Source organism: Danio rerio, chromosome 22 (assembly GCF_052040795.2).
Source record: "Danio rerio strain M-AB ecotype USA chromosome 22, GRCz13ab, whole genome shotgun sequence".
NCBI classification, from domain to species: Eukaryota; Metazoa; Chordata; class Actinopteri; order Cypriniformes; family Danionidae; genus Danio; species Danio rerio.
In genome coordinates, this window is record NC_141042.1 from 24,728,474 (window position 1) to 24,745,731 (window position 17,258).

Genomic DNA, 17,258 nt, shown 5'->3' on the forward strand with positions numbered 1-17,258 from the left:
CACAAATTTATAATTGGGCATCAAGACCTGACAGTGTAAATGGGGCCATACATGCTCATTGACCAGAGGCGGGAGCCCTGGGCTCAATTATCACAGAGGATTCTCTCCCGGCACAGCATGCCATACCGGCAATTATAAACAAGCAATATCTAAGTATGAACTCTTGAACTTTATAATTTTTTTTTTTTTTCAGCATCCATTTTTTAAATAATTAAAAAAAATATTTTTTTAATTAATTCAAGATAATTCAATATTTAGTATTTTATGATTTATATAACCTCATGTAATTTAATGATGTGTATCTTAAATAGTTATTTTACAAAAATAGTGTATACAGTATAATAACAATTACACTGACAAATATATTTATATGCTACGTATCAGTAAATGTGTGTGCACATGTGAATACTACATTTATATACTAATATATACATTTAGAATATGTATAGATTTATCCTTAACCATGCCCTCTAACCATTAATTTGCCAAAAGGGAATGATGCTCAAAACGAAAGTCTCACACCTACTCAATATTCAGTTTCAGTTTGGAGTACATCAATTTACTGAAATAAAAGTCTTAGCAACTTCCAGTTAGTATTTTAGTAAAATGAGATACTGTTTTATTTTCGAATTCATCATTTTAATTAGTTTTTATTTTCATTATGATTTAACAATTATTTTCAATTTTGTTGTGTTTTGTTATTTGAATTACTATTGTTTGATTTATTGTCTTTCCTATCTAAGAGTATTTTAGTTTAGATTATGCATATTTCAAGATACAACAAAATTTGTTTACAGCAAAGACTACTAAACTATTAACTAAACATTGACTATTTGTTGTACCCTTTCTAAACTTTTAACTAAAAGCTTTTTAATTTATTTGTTGCCAATATATTTTGTGTTGGATATAAATATCAGTGATGGATACATATTTTGGTTGATATTATTTGCTATTTTTCTTGTGTTTATATTTACATTTTCCTTCCATAACTATACTTCAATTGTACTCTTGTTTGTTGTAAAGTACATGAAACATTTTTTATGCTATACATTTTTTTTTATTTATAAATTTTTTTGTTTAGTAAGTTCATACAATAAGTGAAGTTTCACAAATTACTTTTGATAGGTCGTCTTTTGGATGAGACGTTAAACCGAGGTCCTGACTCTAATTAAATGTAAAACTTTAATTTTACATTTAAGCTGGGTACAATTTATATTATATGTTTTATTATTTCATATTTTATCTTTTTATACAGTTATTTTGTTATTAATTCAGTTGTAACCATAGAGAATTATTGTCATTAAATCATCTCATTATCAAGTTTTTGTGAATTACGTTTGATTTAGCATCAACACTTAATTGCTCCATATTGCAGTACAATACAATCACATAATATCAGCACTCTCCCACATTTTTAGCTATTAATACTGCCCTTATTTCCGCTTTTGGTATCAGATTGCAGAAGAATGGTTTGACTACAAATGTACAGTGTTTTACCATCATGCTAATTTTAGGCACTCGGCAGAACTACAGTTTTAACCGCTGTGGTTAAAACCCATTCTTACACCCCGTTTACACTTCCAGTTAAATGTGACCCAATTCCGATATTTTTGCTCACATGTGACACAGATTGGATCTGTTCTATGACCGTGTAAAAACGAAAAAAAATTGCATGCATTTGGATATTCAGATTCAGAGATCAATTTCAGGCCTCCTTTATATGTGGAAATAAATCAGATATAAATCGGACATGTGACAATGTGACTCACGTAAACAGGCAGATCAGATTTAATAAGGCATTCCGTTTTGTACGTCATTAAACTTGTGACAAATGTGGTACTTCTCTGCTGTTTAATGACGTAGAAGGAAGAGCGTGTGTGGAGACGCTGACTTGGTATACAACAACAACAGAGGAAACACTGTGAAGGAAGGTGGTCAGTCACCACAATTTGCTCCCACCAGACGTGAGATCTCTCTCGTACCTACAAATTCATATGAACGGTGGAGGACACTATTTATAAACCAAAGGCTCAAGCTACGGTGACGGCCTCAAAATCATTTTAATAACAAATTGGAATTGGGCATCAAGACCTGACAGTGTAAATGGGGCCTTACATGCTCATTGACCAGGCGGGAGCCCTGGGCTCAATTACCACAGAGGGTTCTCTCCTGGGACAGCATGCCATACCAGCGATTTTAATCAAGCAACATCTAAGTATGAACTTTTGAACTTTATAATATAATTTTTCTCAGCATCCATTTTTTTATATAAATTAAATTCAGTTTTTTTAATTAATTCACGATAATTCAATGATTTGTATTTTATGATTTTATATAACCACATGTAATTTAATGACATGTATTCATCTTAAATCGTTATTTTACAGAAATAGTGTATACATAATAATAATAATAATTACACTGATAAATATATTTATATGCTATATATCAGTAAATGGGTGTGCGCACATGTGAATACTACATTTATATATTAATATATACATTTTCTAATATTATTTATAGACCATTTTGAGGGATGTAAACAATAACAATGGTCTCAATGCATTTCCTGTTTTACATGTTTTATTTCTATAACTTTCGAGAATCCAACAAGGTCCACATATTGATAAATAATGTTATGATAGTGATTTTAGAATTAATTTATTATTAAATTAATTGAATTGTTTTTTACAGTTATACAGTTTGTTACAGTTTGTAGTATTTAAATAGTTTGATAACAAGCAGGAAATGTTCATAGGCCACTGACATCGCTACATTGAAATGATCTATGGTCATATTATAATAAGCAAAACAAGAAAATATTATGAAAGGAAAACAAACAAGAACTGTGGGATAAACTCTGCCTCAGTAGAAAGATTATGAAAATATTTTTCTTGTAATTGGTACAAACTAATTTGTTATAAACTCACAACAGCAAGAAAGATGTTAAACTTGTTTACTCCATGTGTCATGTGATGGGACACTGACGACAGAGGTGCAGATCCAAATGCAGGATTTATTATGAGAATGAATATGCAGAGCAATCCAAAGTCAAGGTTAAAAAACAGGCAACTAGTCAGTATAGGCAGCAATGAATGAATCAAACAGACAAAGCAACGGGTCAAAACACGGCTAGGCTAAACTAGCAAACTCGCGTCGTAACAGTTAAGACTCAGTAATTTGTTTGTGTCTGTGCTGCTTTTAAAGTCCATGTAAACAGTTCTGAACAGCTTCAGCTGTGTATGTTAGCAATAAGCGGAAAACTGGAACAAATGTGAGTATGTGGTGCATGACAGGATTTGTAGTCCATATGGTTACAAATTTGTAGTCCTGAGTGAAAGTGAATTTCCCAGGGATCTAAAAGCCTGGATCGCTGGGGATTGTGACACCATGAAATAAAAATGTAAAAGCTCATTGAGTCTTGTAAAAAAGTTTATTGCTTATTAATTAAGATTTTTTTATGTAATAGAAAAATATTTCAAATTCAAAAAAAAATAAAAAGTCAATTTTGCTTTTGCGATTGAATAAGGATAATTAAAAAAGATCTGTCAATTAAATATGGTATGCCTGTAACATACAATTGCAAGAAAAAAAGCATACATCACACAATTCTTACATTGACAAGATTTATGACAAAAATTCTAATTAAAATATAAATTGAAATTAAAATAAAATACTAAATAATAAATAATCTTTTTTGTCTAAATAATGCAGCAAAAACAATTACAAATATTACTTTTTTCCAGCAATTTTCTTCTCAGCAAACTTCTTAGGAATTAAACCCTTTACTTTAGGGGGTGTTCATAAGACTGCCATGAAACCCTTATAATCATGCCCTGACCAGCCTGATCTCACGAGAAAACATAAATATTTTATGTTTTGTCAGTTTAGTGGCTAATTCGTACGAATTCGTACGTGTCTTATGATTTTGTATAATTTTAAAAAAGAGAAGTGGCATTCAGCCCCGCCCCTAAGCCCAGTGTTCATTTGATAATGAGCAAATCATACAAAACTGTATGAATTATATCTTACGAATTCATATAAATTAGCCACTAAATCAAAATGTTACAATTTGCCGTACAATTGCATTGGACCTGAGACGTCATGAATGTGAATGAGATTGTATGCATGCTTATAACAACTTAACAACTATAACATGCTTATTAAATGCCATTTGCTTAGTTATGTTATTTTAAATGCAAATATGACATTGTTTGTCATGACAACTTGATATAATCAAGACAACTAGTCATAAATTGGTCTATATGTATTGCTATTATTAAATATTATTTAAATTATGATAATCAACCTACTGTTGACTGTTTATGACTGTGATACAGCAATAAATAGTGCATTAATATAGAATTAAACTGATTTGCAGTCACAAGTATGCTATATATATATATATATATATATATATATATATATATATATATATATATATATATATATATATATATATATATGTGTGTGTGTGTGTGTGTGTGTGTGTGTATGTATAATGGCAACAAATGTGACTCAAAAAGCATGGTTTTACACTTCGAATTATACTTTTTATAAATGCTCTTACACGCAAAATTGATTAAAATGCTTTCTACTGAGTGGAAACTGTCGCATGAGAGCATGTCAGATTATAGTGCAATAAACAAAATGAAGCTGGAAAAAAAAATTCACAACAGACTGCCAAGCTCACACTGTGACATGGCAGCAGTCGCCCGCAGCTAAATGGAAGAACTTCATTTGCCCTTAACACTGTGGGGAGGAATTAAGACAGAAAGAAAATCAATCTGGACTCTTGTCCTCTGGTAAAGAGCAGGATACTCTTAACTGATATCTTGATTGTGTGACTGAACTGTTTGAGAATTACACAGGAAGGGCCAGCATTTGTTTCGAAGCTGATTGGATTATGACAGTGTGTGGTTTGTTTATTTTATAAATAAACAAGAATTTTGATTTGTACTCATTGTGTGGCTCTGTTCCAAAACGTCTGCTTCTAGACTAATTTCCTTAAAAGCACTTTAGAGATTTAAGTAATGAAGGTTTTTAAAAGAGTTTAACATTGAAAGTCACTCAAAATAAGAACGATTTTGCTGTTTGTTCAAACTACTTATTTAAAATGAACAGAAACAGCACAATTCTTCAGATTTTTTGGGGGATGATATAATTAATTTATGTGCAATCCACTTGAATGTGTGAGATTATCTTAATCGATTTGTGTTGGGACAGCAAGAATGAATTGTGTGGAATCCTGGATTTATTACAGTGTTGCGATCAAGAGATTTCTGATTAATAAAAATTTAAGAAAAAAAGTCGAACTGTTTACTTATGAGAAACTTAATCAAAAAGGTTTGACATAAAAGACAAAAATAAGAATTGAAAGAAGTAAACTCAAGAAAAATGTTATGTTTCCACACGAAACATGTATTTCTAAATGTGTGCATTAAACCAATCAGAGTGCATTTGCTATTTACATGACAGACTTTGTACGTGGAAAAACTGAATGCTTCACTAGCCAGAAAACAGATAAAACAGACCATGTGCAGCGCGAAGATAAAGAAGGAGCCTCCTCCATTCGGCCCCTTTACTTTCTCATTACTTTTACTCTTGACTTTAATCCTTTTCTTTCGTGAAAAAGCAAACAGCGTTGTTCACACTCCACTGAAGACATCCATCAGCCTACATATTCAATTTTGTCTTAATTTTGTCTTAAGAATGTTAAGCACAAAGATTTGTTTCAATACTTTTTCTAAATTGTGTTTTAATTTCCAGCAAATGAATAAATGAGCAATAATAACAAAGTGTGCTTAAAAAACTGAGTAATATCTTAACATGCGTATTATTCTTATCCCTCATTTGGTGATGCATACGTCTCCAAAACCTGACAGGTGGACAAATCTAAACTAGTTTTTATTAAAACAAATATTGACATGCATATAATAAATAATGGTAATAAAAAAAATAACATTATACTAATGCAAACTGTCACGAATAAACTGAAAAAGCCCTCGAGATGAAGCATACAGGCAGTGGTTTTTGTATTTATGTAGAAAATAATAATTTTTGTAATGGTTTAATCCTTTACTTTTTTTATTGTAAAGATATTTTTGTATTGCTGTACATCCTGTGCATATTAAGCAATGCGTAAGAATTTAGGCGCAAAACTAACGGACTCTGCACTGGACTTTAGACCTGCTTTTATATGGTCAACATTCTATTTTGAAAATGTCTATTTCAGTTCTTCAAAATAGCATCTCTACAACAATGCGCCTTAACACACCTCCCTTATAGATTGGCATGTCCATGAGTTCACAAAGTGGTGCAAATTGATTTGCTATTTAACAAGGTGCCACAAAACATGAAAATTAGAATTGTGCTGCTCTGAAAATAGCAACACATTGCATCAAACAAATCATGTGGCTTATTGCGCAGGGTGTATGATTGGGTTCTAAACCTTGAAAAGTACAGTTAAATGCTCGAACTATTTTTTATCTTTTATTATTAACCCATTCACACATTTTCAATATTCCAGCTCACCCTCCTGTTTTTTTTTTTTTTTTTTTTGTGGTTGTTGCTAGATCAGATATGTTTGCGGCTTTATTTATATCATTTATAATTATTTATACATCTACTCCTATGCCAACCGTCACAGCAATGTAAGAACAGCAGTTGTACTGAGTATTATTTATGTTAATTATTAAATTACCCAATAAATTATATATTTTTAACATCTACCCTCATCTCAACCCTAAACCCCACTGTCACAATATTGTAAAAATATTAGCTATTGTTTCACAGTGTCACAAAATGATGCTATATTGACATCCATATCCACAGCTGTATACTATCTAGACTTTACCATTTTTTGTGACCAAATCCATGGTGTTCTCAAGTGCTCTTCGCTACACATCTAGTTTATCACATGACCCGCCAGCCTCAATGATGTATTTATATATCATATTTTGTTTCTTTTTGCTCTTTTCTGTAAATATTGACAAATTTTCTAATTATATAGTAAACATTTCTTATACTCCGATTCTCAAATATGTAATCGAACAAATATTTTGTCTTTTAAACAACTTAATAATGATCATATTATTTGTTACATAATGAGTAATGGATACCACCATGTTTAGTTTGCACTGCAGGAAAAGGTAAAGTCTAGATGGGAAACAGCTGAGGATACTCTTATTGCATCATTTTTGTGACACTGTACAAAAATAATATGTTTACATTACTGTGAAAGTTGGGTTTTGGGTTAAGATAAGAGTAGATGCTAATAAAATACATTCATTAATTTGTTAATTTTTCTTCAGCTTAATCCCTTTATTCATTAGGGGTTGGCACAGTGGAATGAACCAATACTTATCCACACTGTAAACCCTAATGCTGTAACTAATTAATTGAGTTGAGTTCTATTAACTTAAATCATTAAAATTCGTTTATCTTAATTAACCTTGATGAGTATTTAGAACTTTTTCTTATTTTTGAGTTTGTAAAAATTTAATCTTTCAAGTAAGGTGAACAATTCTGCTGGGTTTAATCTATACAAAATGTCTCTTTAAAGTTTCATTAACTCAAATTCTGTCAGCCTAGTGATTTTGCGTCTGACGTCATCCAGGTTCACGTACGTGCTCATGCTTCATTCGTTTTTTTCAAGATGGCGGATCGGCCTCGCTTCACACTACAGTAAGTAAAATATTTACAAATCCAAGAAATATTAAATGTATGTTTTAATTAATATAATCACAGTAACAGTTCAATGTAATGTAGAGTTAATCAGGGTGCGTTTACATGTCGTACATTACAGAAAACATGTTTAGCCTCACTTGTTGCTAACTAACGTTAACATTACTGTTTAAAAAGTTAGAATCAGTGCAACGTTAGCGTTAGTTGTTACGTGTTAACTCTGAATTTTAACAGAGTGTGATAAAGACAAAAATATTTAAAATCGGCAGATTACATTTTTCAAAAAAATTTAAATCTTGGCGCGAGTATGCCTTTTCTCAGCCTGTGCTGAAGTTGTCATGGAGACGTGCGCTCTCACAACCGCATGTCATGGCGCTGCGCTGAACTCCATCCAGTCTGTGAATGTGGTATTATCTTCGCGATCTGTAGGCACTTTGGAAACGAAAGGCGCAAGAAACGTAACGTTAATCATAACTCAAATGATCTCCGCCTAAACACTTAACGGTATTTTCTGATGACGCGCAAAAACGTAGTCTCAAAACTTAACTCTGTCACACGCAGCTTGTTGCTTGCTGATCCATGTATGAGGATAGCCTGATGGAGAACATTTAAGCTGCGCTCCTCACCTGAGCAGGTACAGAGCAGAGCTTCATTTTACACTACCACATTGAGGTAAAGTTGGTTTTATATTCATACATTCATTTAGTAACAACTTGTGACTCGCTCCATAAATTGTTTACCATGGTTCTTTGTCTATTCGTTCTGAAATCACATGCAAGTATGACATGAAAACAACATTACACTAAATGCACTATTTTTTTTGACTGAACAATGTTGTACTTTGAAAGTCATTGGCTGCTAATATGATTTCACCATTAAGAATATGCAAAAATTACCTTTCTGAAATTATATTATTAAGGAGAAAGTCTGAATGTGTAAATATAAAACTAACTTTACCTCAATCACCAGCACTGATCAACACTTAATATTTCCTCGCGCTTAAGACGACATCTCTGCATATCAATGATTACCTGATTAATGCGATCAGTTAAGTGAGTTTAAATGTCATTTAGGTCAAATGTATTTTAAAGGTATGATAAAAGTTTTTTTTTTTTCAATCTATTTTTTAAAATGTTTACTCTGGAGAGAATATAAACAGCCTAAAAAACAAAGTATGCATATCTATAACGCATTAATACAAAATTATGTTATTAAATAAAATAATAACAAAACAAAATATTCAAGACGTGGTAAAGAAGACAGTTTTCTGATGTGCAAATTTTGTAGCTTAAAATATATTTATATCTTAAAAATATAAATATTTTAGTCTATATATTTTTACATCATTAGACAATAAGGTAAGTTTTGTTATTTCTAGCTTTTAAAATCAGGCCTTACATTTCTTTGTCGTCCTATTCAGTTTTAGAAATTTCAATACTGTTTAAATTAAATCTGTGTTCATCGAATTAAAGCAACTAACATGATAATCAGCTCTATTGCTAACCGTTTTGGAGGTTAACGTTAGACATCAGGCAATTGTACTACTTCCACTCTCAGCTAAATGACACTGTGACTTTGTGTACATACAGAATTGAAGGTCAGGTGTTGCTGACTACAGATAGGTTCTTAAATGGAGGCATGTGAAAGGTGGGTAAAATATTTATTTTGTACTACTATGCCTGGCATATCCAGATAAAATAAATATTACAGTGTATTTATCAATGATACTTTTGCAGCAAGGAAAGTGAAACTTCAGCTAGACCTTGAGTTCAGTTTACAACATGAAGATCCTGCTTTCAACATCTGATCAACACCTGATTTTCATCTGAGGTAAAAAATAGATAAGTAAATGAAACATAATAATAATATTAATACATTTTTTCTAGAATTGTATATTTTGTGGTGTGGGTTTGTTTTATGAAATTCTCTCTTGTTTCTTTTTGCTGTTTGCAGAGTACCAACATGTTACAAATGAGAATTTTCCCCACAAATTCTTTGCAAAACTGGACCACCACCTATTTCATTTGATGACAATTTTAAGGCAAACAGCATCCAAAACTGGCAAGACAGCAGATACCCTGGCTAATCTTTTAAAGGTTTATGATGAGCAGGTATGTTTGGGGTCACGTGTTAAAGTATACATTAAAATATAATTTGAATTATTATTTTTTTTTTAATTTTTAAAAAATTGATTCTTGATTTCCAGGAACTGAATGATGTCAGTTCATGACGGACTACTGTTATCAGAGGTCTTTTGGTCTTGCTGCGTGAGCGTGACTTAAGATTCTTTAGGAACACCCTGGTAAGACTTCATTCATTCTTTTCACAATTAGGCATGTTTAATGAAAAGATGAAAGTTTTGAAAACTTTTACTTAATAACATATTTGTAATCAAGAATAATTGATGAATCATATAATATTGGCTCAGTCATTTTGATACTGTCCTTACATTAATATCCTTGAATTATGTTTTTAGATTGATAATCCTGCTGACTGAAGATGCTTTATTGGCCCTGCATTCACTGAGGGTCTCTGTTGTCCTGAAGAATGAATTGGACACCACCCACAGCACACTTCCAGACCTTTCTTGTCTTGTATGGATTAATGTATGCTCTTCACATAATATATAGTAAAGGACTTTGAACTTGTGCAAAAAGTTTTGCTTGGCATGGATGATGGAAAATAAAAAGTCTCGTAGCATGGAAACCTAGTAACTTCAAAACATTTATTTACCTTTAATTGGTAAGTATGCATTTTATTATATATAGGGATAGTTTGTCCAAATGTAAAATTCTGTCATTTACTAACTCTTCACTTGTCCCAAACCTGCTTGAATTTCTTGCTTCTGTTGAACACAAAAGTTAAGTAAAGCTGACAACCTGTAACCACTGACTTTCTAATAGGAAAACAAATACTGTGGAAATCGGTGGTTACAGGTCTCAGCTTTTTTTTTTTTTTCAACAGAAGAAAGAAACTCAAACAGGTTTGGAATAAGTAAATGACAGAATCATAGTTCAACCAAGACTGAATATATATATATATATATATATATATATATATATTGTAACGAGCGCACACATGCCACGTCGCCCTGGTCGCTAATTCAACCCAGCTGGACCATCATCAACACAGGATCGTTCACAGCTGGACGTCATCAAGTGGAGAGGCATATAAACCAAGCCCACGCAAGAGAAGATGAGCTTCATTCACCTAATGGCTCCATGCGCTAACGCTTGTCTCTCTGTCTCTCCACAGCAGACTCCAGCTCGTGACGATCCCACATCCGACTACTCACTGTCCTTCACTTACTTCCCGGAGCACCAGAGCACCTCACCTTGAAGAAGAGCACCGTTTACACCCCATTCACGTTGTAAATAAAGCACCCTCCGGGGACTTGTCTGTAAACTTATCCAACTGTGTCGCTGTTTTCCCTCTGCCTCGCTACAATATATATATATATATATATATATATATATATATATATATATATATATATATATATATATATATATATATATATATATATATATATATATAATCTGCTCTCCGTTAAACAGAAAATGGGGGAAAAATAAATGGGGGCGAATAATTCTGACTTCAACGATATATATATATATACAGTTTCTGTGTAGTTTACACTAAACGATTCACTTCACAGAATGTGCACTTATTATTTTTTTTTAACGAATGCCTTAAGAGTAAGTTTTACACTTATTAATGTATTATTAAATTTTATCAAACTTATAGTTGTTTTTTCTTGAGGCTCTTATGTCTGATATATTTACATTGTGGGTAATTTTTATTAATTTCAGAATAGTGTTCATTTTCAATCTCTTTATGTCTAATAGTTTTTATCGTTTTAAGACATTTGTAATTGCATAGGAGACAAATTTGAAAGTACTGTTGGACATTTTTTCTTTAACAATAAATGTCTAAAATGGTATTGTCTGTGTTTTAAATTTTTTTAAAATTTTTTTTTACATTTATGGGGTTTAAAGATTAAAATAATGGCTAATTTTATTTGTGAAACTGACGATGGAGAAGTTAATTTTAAAAAATGCTATTAAAATGTATGAGCTGGGTGATTTAAGTATTTAAAGTTGAAAGAAATTAAAGCAATTAAGTTAATTGGTATTAAAATGTATGAGCTGGGTGACTAAGTATTTAAAGTTTGGAAAAATTAAAACAATTAAGTTAATTGCAATTAAAACGTATAAGCTGAGTAACTTGGGTATTTTAAGTTAGGTGAAGTGTCTTGCATGAGTACAACAAACTCAAAACTTAATGTTTCTGTTTACTTAAAATAGATAATTTCATAACTTAAAAAATTTGACGTAACTGATTACCTCAAATTTTTTGAGTTTTGTCAACTTATTCGGGATTACAGTGCAGCATATGTTTTACACAGTGGATCCCCTTCCTGCAGCAACCCAGTACTGGTAAAACACCCATACACCCTCATACACTATGGTCAATTTAGCTTATTCAATTCATCTATAGCGCATATCTTTGGACTGTGGGGGAAACCGGAGCACCCGGAGAAAACCCACGCGAACACGGGAGAACATGCAAACTCCACACAAAACTGCCAACTGACCCGGGACTTAAATCAGCAACCTTCTTGCAGTGAGGCAGCAGTGCTAACCTCTGAGCCACCTTGTCGCCCCTAATAAAAATACAATTAATGCATCATTTAATCAAATATTAATGCTTCTGATTGCAACTGATCACACTGATGTGATTCTATGCGCAAATGGGTTAATAATATTGTATGTTAAGAGATGTAACTATTATAACATATTTGTGTTGCACTGTCATCGGTTGTTATATTTTACAAACTGATTTTATTCATTCATTTTCTTGTCATTTTCTTTATTAATCCGGGGTTGTCACAGCGGAATGAACCGCCAACTTATGAAACTGCCCTTCCAGCCGCAACCCATCTCTGGAAAACATTCACACACACTTTCACACACACAATCATACACTACAGACAATTTAGCCTACCCAAGTCACCTGTACCACATGTCTTTGGACTTTGGGGGAAACCGGAGCACCCGGAGGAAATCCACGTGAAGGCAGGGAGAACATGCAAACTCCACACAAAAACGCCAACTGAGCCGAGGGTTGAACCAGCGACCCAGCGACCTTCTTGCTGTGAGGCGACAGCACTACCTACTGCCTCGCCCAAACTGATTTTAATAAACAGAAATTGCTATTTGTAGACATTTTGCCCGCATTCTCCACTATAGTCAGTGATGGTTCTGTACGGAGCTAATTTAAGTATTTTTAATGGATAGTTCACCCGAAAATTTTAATCGTGTCATTATTTATTCATCCTTTATTAGTTCAAAACCTATTTAAATTTTGTTCTTCTGCTGGACACAAATGAAGATGTTTTGAAAAATGCTGGTTGTTGGTACCCATTGACTTCGATGTTAATTATTTTTTTCCTACTATGGAAGTCAATGCATCAGCATTTTTCAAAATGTCTTTTTTTGTGTTCAGCAGAACATTGTAAAAAATGTCCCAACACAAATCGAATAAGTTAACTTAATCATTTTTTCAAAATTAAGTAGATTGGACATCAAACAATAACATTTTTTCCCCCAAAAAAACTTAAGAATTGTGTTTTTTAAACTCATTTAAGTGGTTTAAACAAGCAGTACCAGTATTTTTTAATAAAAAAGAAGCTAATAAAGGTTTAAAATTACATGAGGGAGAATAAACCATGAGGTAATATCCATTTGTGGCTAAACTATCACCTTAAACTGTCTTGAATAAAAAAGAATACCTGAGAAGGCAGCATAAGAATAACTACTGTTCCCCACAGACTCCAATGATACATTGCATTGACACCTAAGTAGGCAGCTAACATGGTCCTGGACCACAGCCTGCATGCCTTTTTTTGGGCATTTTCACCACTCTGAAGAAGATTAAATAGGATCGGAAAATATCATGAGCTTGTATCAGAAAAAAATAGAAAGAAAAAAGAAGCATATGTGCTAATCATTAGCCAGTGACTCTATAGGACATCACATCATTTGACTTCCCAAAGCCACATTTCTCTCAGAACTTGAATGTAAATAAACCTGTGGCAGCTGAATACTGCAGCCTTCACCAAACACTCAAGCAATTAGAGTCAAAGTATAAATTTTGATGCTTTAAAAATGGATTAAATGCCAGAGTGCTGCACACAAGACAACTTCACAGGAAGCCTTTTAAGATTACAGCCTTTCAGTGATAAGAGAGTCATTACTGGCAAAGGAAAGGAGTTATTCTATCGCTCCATCTTACAAAAGTGAGACTGCGTGCGGGGTTATTTAACGTCAACGCAGAACCACATCTAGTCCTGTTTACGATTAAATAGTTTGCAGAATTAATAGAAACGTATGTTTTTTATCGTTGATGTTTGTAAATTAAGAATGTTCTTAGCTAAACAGATCTTGGGATATATATATATATATATATATATATATATATATATATATATATATATATATATATATATATATATATCCCAAGATCTGTTTAGCTAAGAACATTTTTCACAGAATTAACATTTTTTTTATTCTAAAGAAAGATTTTTTTTTTTATATCTTATTTTTTTTATTTATTTATTTTTTCCTTTTTTGCAGGAATGGAAGCAGTTTTTATGTTTTAAAAAACAATTTAGGATTAATATTACTAGCCCTCTTAAAAAATTTTTTTTTCGATTGTTTACAGGACAAACCACTGTTTTCCAATGGCTTGCCTAATCAAGCTAATTAACCAAGTCTTTAAATTACACTTTAGGTTGAATACTAATATCCTGCAAAATAATTAGTAAAATAGTATGTATTCGCGTCTTGGCAAAGATGAAATAAATGAGTTATTAAAAACAAGTTATTAAAACTATTATGTGCTAAAAACAAATCTCTCCATTAAGGTTTATTTCATACCCAATGGTAATTCAAAGTGCTTTACATAAACTAGAATGAAAGAGATAAGTATAAGAAAATAAAAACAACAGAGATAAAAAATATGTGTTATAAACATGTTTTAAATGAATGAAAAAGAAGAGAAAGACATAATAGCGTAATAGCATAATAGCTGTCGGATGTAGCACAGTGCTCATTTAGTAAAGGCAGCAAACAGATGTGTTTATTAGTCTTGATTTGAATGTGCCTAATGTTGGAGCACATCTGATCATTTCTGGAGGCTGATTCCAGCAGGGGGCGCTTATAGACTCAGACTCAGCTTTATTATCCTGTTAGCGAAACTAAAATTGCAACAAGGTACCACAACAAGTTCCATGTACACATTAATAAAATATTACCACACAACATCCATACATCAGTATGTAGAAACATCCCCCTCCCCCCTGGACTCATTTAATGACCTAATGGACACCATTCTAAAAGAATTTCTGGTTCTATTTGTCCTGCAAACAGGAACCCTAAATTGACGTTCTGATGGCAACAGCTGAAATACAGAGTACAACGGGTGATCCGGGGTGCATAGGACACCCTGAGCTCTCCTTAGAACATAATTATGGTAGATTACCATTAGACCAGTCTGGTCTAGCTGAAGGCGGATTTACCTTGCTTTGACTGAACTCTTGGAATGTTTAGTTTGTATGATCCTAAAGATCTGAGGGATCTATTTGGGTTGTATTCAGTCAGCATATCTGTAATGTATTAAGGTCCTAGGCCATTTAGTGATTAATAGACAAGTAATAATACTTTTAAATCTATTCTGAATGTTACTGGGAGCCAGTGTAAAGACCTGAGGACAGGTGTGATGTGCTCTGATTTTCTAGTTCTGGTTAGAATCCTGGCCGCAGTGTTCTGGATGAGCTGCAACTGTCTAGTCTTTCTTTTTGGGAAGGCCAGTGATGAGTCTGTTACAGTAATCCACCCTGCTGCTGATAAAAGCATGAACAAGTCCTCAATGGAAACAAAGCATCTGATTCTTGCAATGTTTTTGAGATGATAGTATGCTGATTTACTTACTGCTTTGACATGACTGCTGAAACTTAAAAATCTGAGTTTCAGAAAGACCTTCAAGATAGGATCTGAACCAACGATTAAAATTATATTAAAAATAATTGAAATTTCTTTCACTCTGGTTGTTTTAAAAAATTAATTCCCTCAGAATTCCTACTTTTTTGACCGTTTCCATCTCATTTTTTCAATCCTGCATGATTTTGCTCTATCATCCTCCTACAGCAAGCTCGTACAGTCTCTCAGAGCTGTAAAACAGAGCAACAGCACAGAGGATTATCAAATTATGTAGAACGTTGCTTCCAGCCAGGACATTTGTCAGCCATCTGCTCTGCATCTGAGCTGCTGTCTGCATTTTGCTGTCCATCCAAAAATAAAACCCAAAGACATACTGTATATCAGCGTGAGCATTTTAAAGTCTTTGTTTCTTTTTTAATTGCTGCACATGCGCCTGTATTTGCTCTCACTGTCTGCTAGCTGAAGTTCAATGTCAGACATGACATCCTGATTCAGGCAGAAAATCGATCAGGGTACAGTATGTAGTTTTATGATGTGTGAGTTTGTTATTATTTTGTGTATTCACATAAGCTATGTTTATGTTCACCTATTTTAATGTGCATTTTGGAATATCAAATTAAAAAAGGCTTGATAGAAGCACCAAGATGTACATACTTTTTGAAAATGCGCATTAAAATAAAGTATGCACACGAATGAGTAGGATAAACTTTTTATTTTTAAAGAAAAAATTCAAATAAACTATAGAGGAAACACATTTACTCAAGTTCAAGTATGTGCATCAAAACGTCATTTGATTTTGTTATAAGATCATGTGATAACAAAAATGGGTGGAATGGCATTATTGGACTAACGAGTAGACCAACCAAACTGTAAAACCTCTGAAATGCTGAAAAAAAAAAAAAAAACTGCTTTGAGGGGCTGCACTCCAAAGACCATCTCACACCTCCAAAAGTAACCCTATGTTCATGGCATTTCGTCTTTGTCTTCCAAGGCGAATGTAATTTCATAAAAAGACAAAAGGCCCACAATAGCTTCTCCGACCACAGCAAATTCAACTTTTTTTATTGATATTTAGAGCCAATTTTTTCAGCAAGGCATGATTTAGTTTGGATGGAAACTGTACTTTATTCACAAATATTTTATCCTGTAATCTATATTTTTTAAAATCTAATTCGCAACATATCCAATTCGAAACAGGGCCAGCAGGTACACAACATCATAAGGCGTTATATTTAGTTAGATTTAGGTCATGACATCAGACCAAAATTCACTGTCTAGCCAGCATATAAGGACAACATTATTTTGACGTCAATAGCGACATCAAATTATGTTGATATTTGGTTGATTTTAAGTTTTGTTTGAAAGTGACCAAAATCTAACGTCAGGTGGATGTCATAGTGGTAACATCTACACAACGTCAAGGTGTAACATGAGCAGACATTGAAATTTGGTTGATTTTAGGTTGATTTTAGGTTGGACATTGGATATTGACGTCGGTCTGATGTTGGGTTTTGACGTCAACCCGATTTTAATTTCCTAACAAAATCCAACATCCCCCCACGTTGTTGG

At 32.8% G+C, this 17,258-nt stretch overlaps 1 long non-coding RNA gene across 6 annotated transcripts; it reads left to right on the forward strand.

The window, feature by feature from the left end:
* Positions 1-7,641: 7,641 nt before the first annotated feature.
* Positions 7,642-11,095, forward strand: LOC147838503 (uncharacterized). Of its 6 annotated transcripts, XR_015522037.1 has the most exons (8): positions 7,642-7,686; positions 8,248-8,320; positions 9,276-9,333; positions 9,423-9,516; positions 9,640-9,797; positions 9,893-9,988; positions 10,163-10,292; positions 10,942-11,095. It is a non-coding gene; the product is annotated as an uncharacterized LOC147838503 (long non-coding RNA). The 6 variants fall into 6 exon arrangements; XR_015522033.1 differs by lacking the exon at positions 8,248-8,320; XR_015522034.1 differs by lacking the exon at positions 8,248-8,320 and having other exon boundaries at positions 10,163-10,280.
* The last annotated feature ends 6,163 nt before the right edge of the window (positions 11,096-17,258 follow it).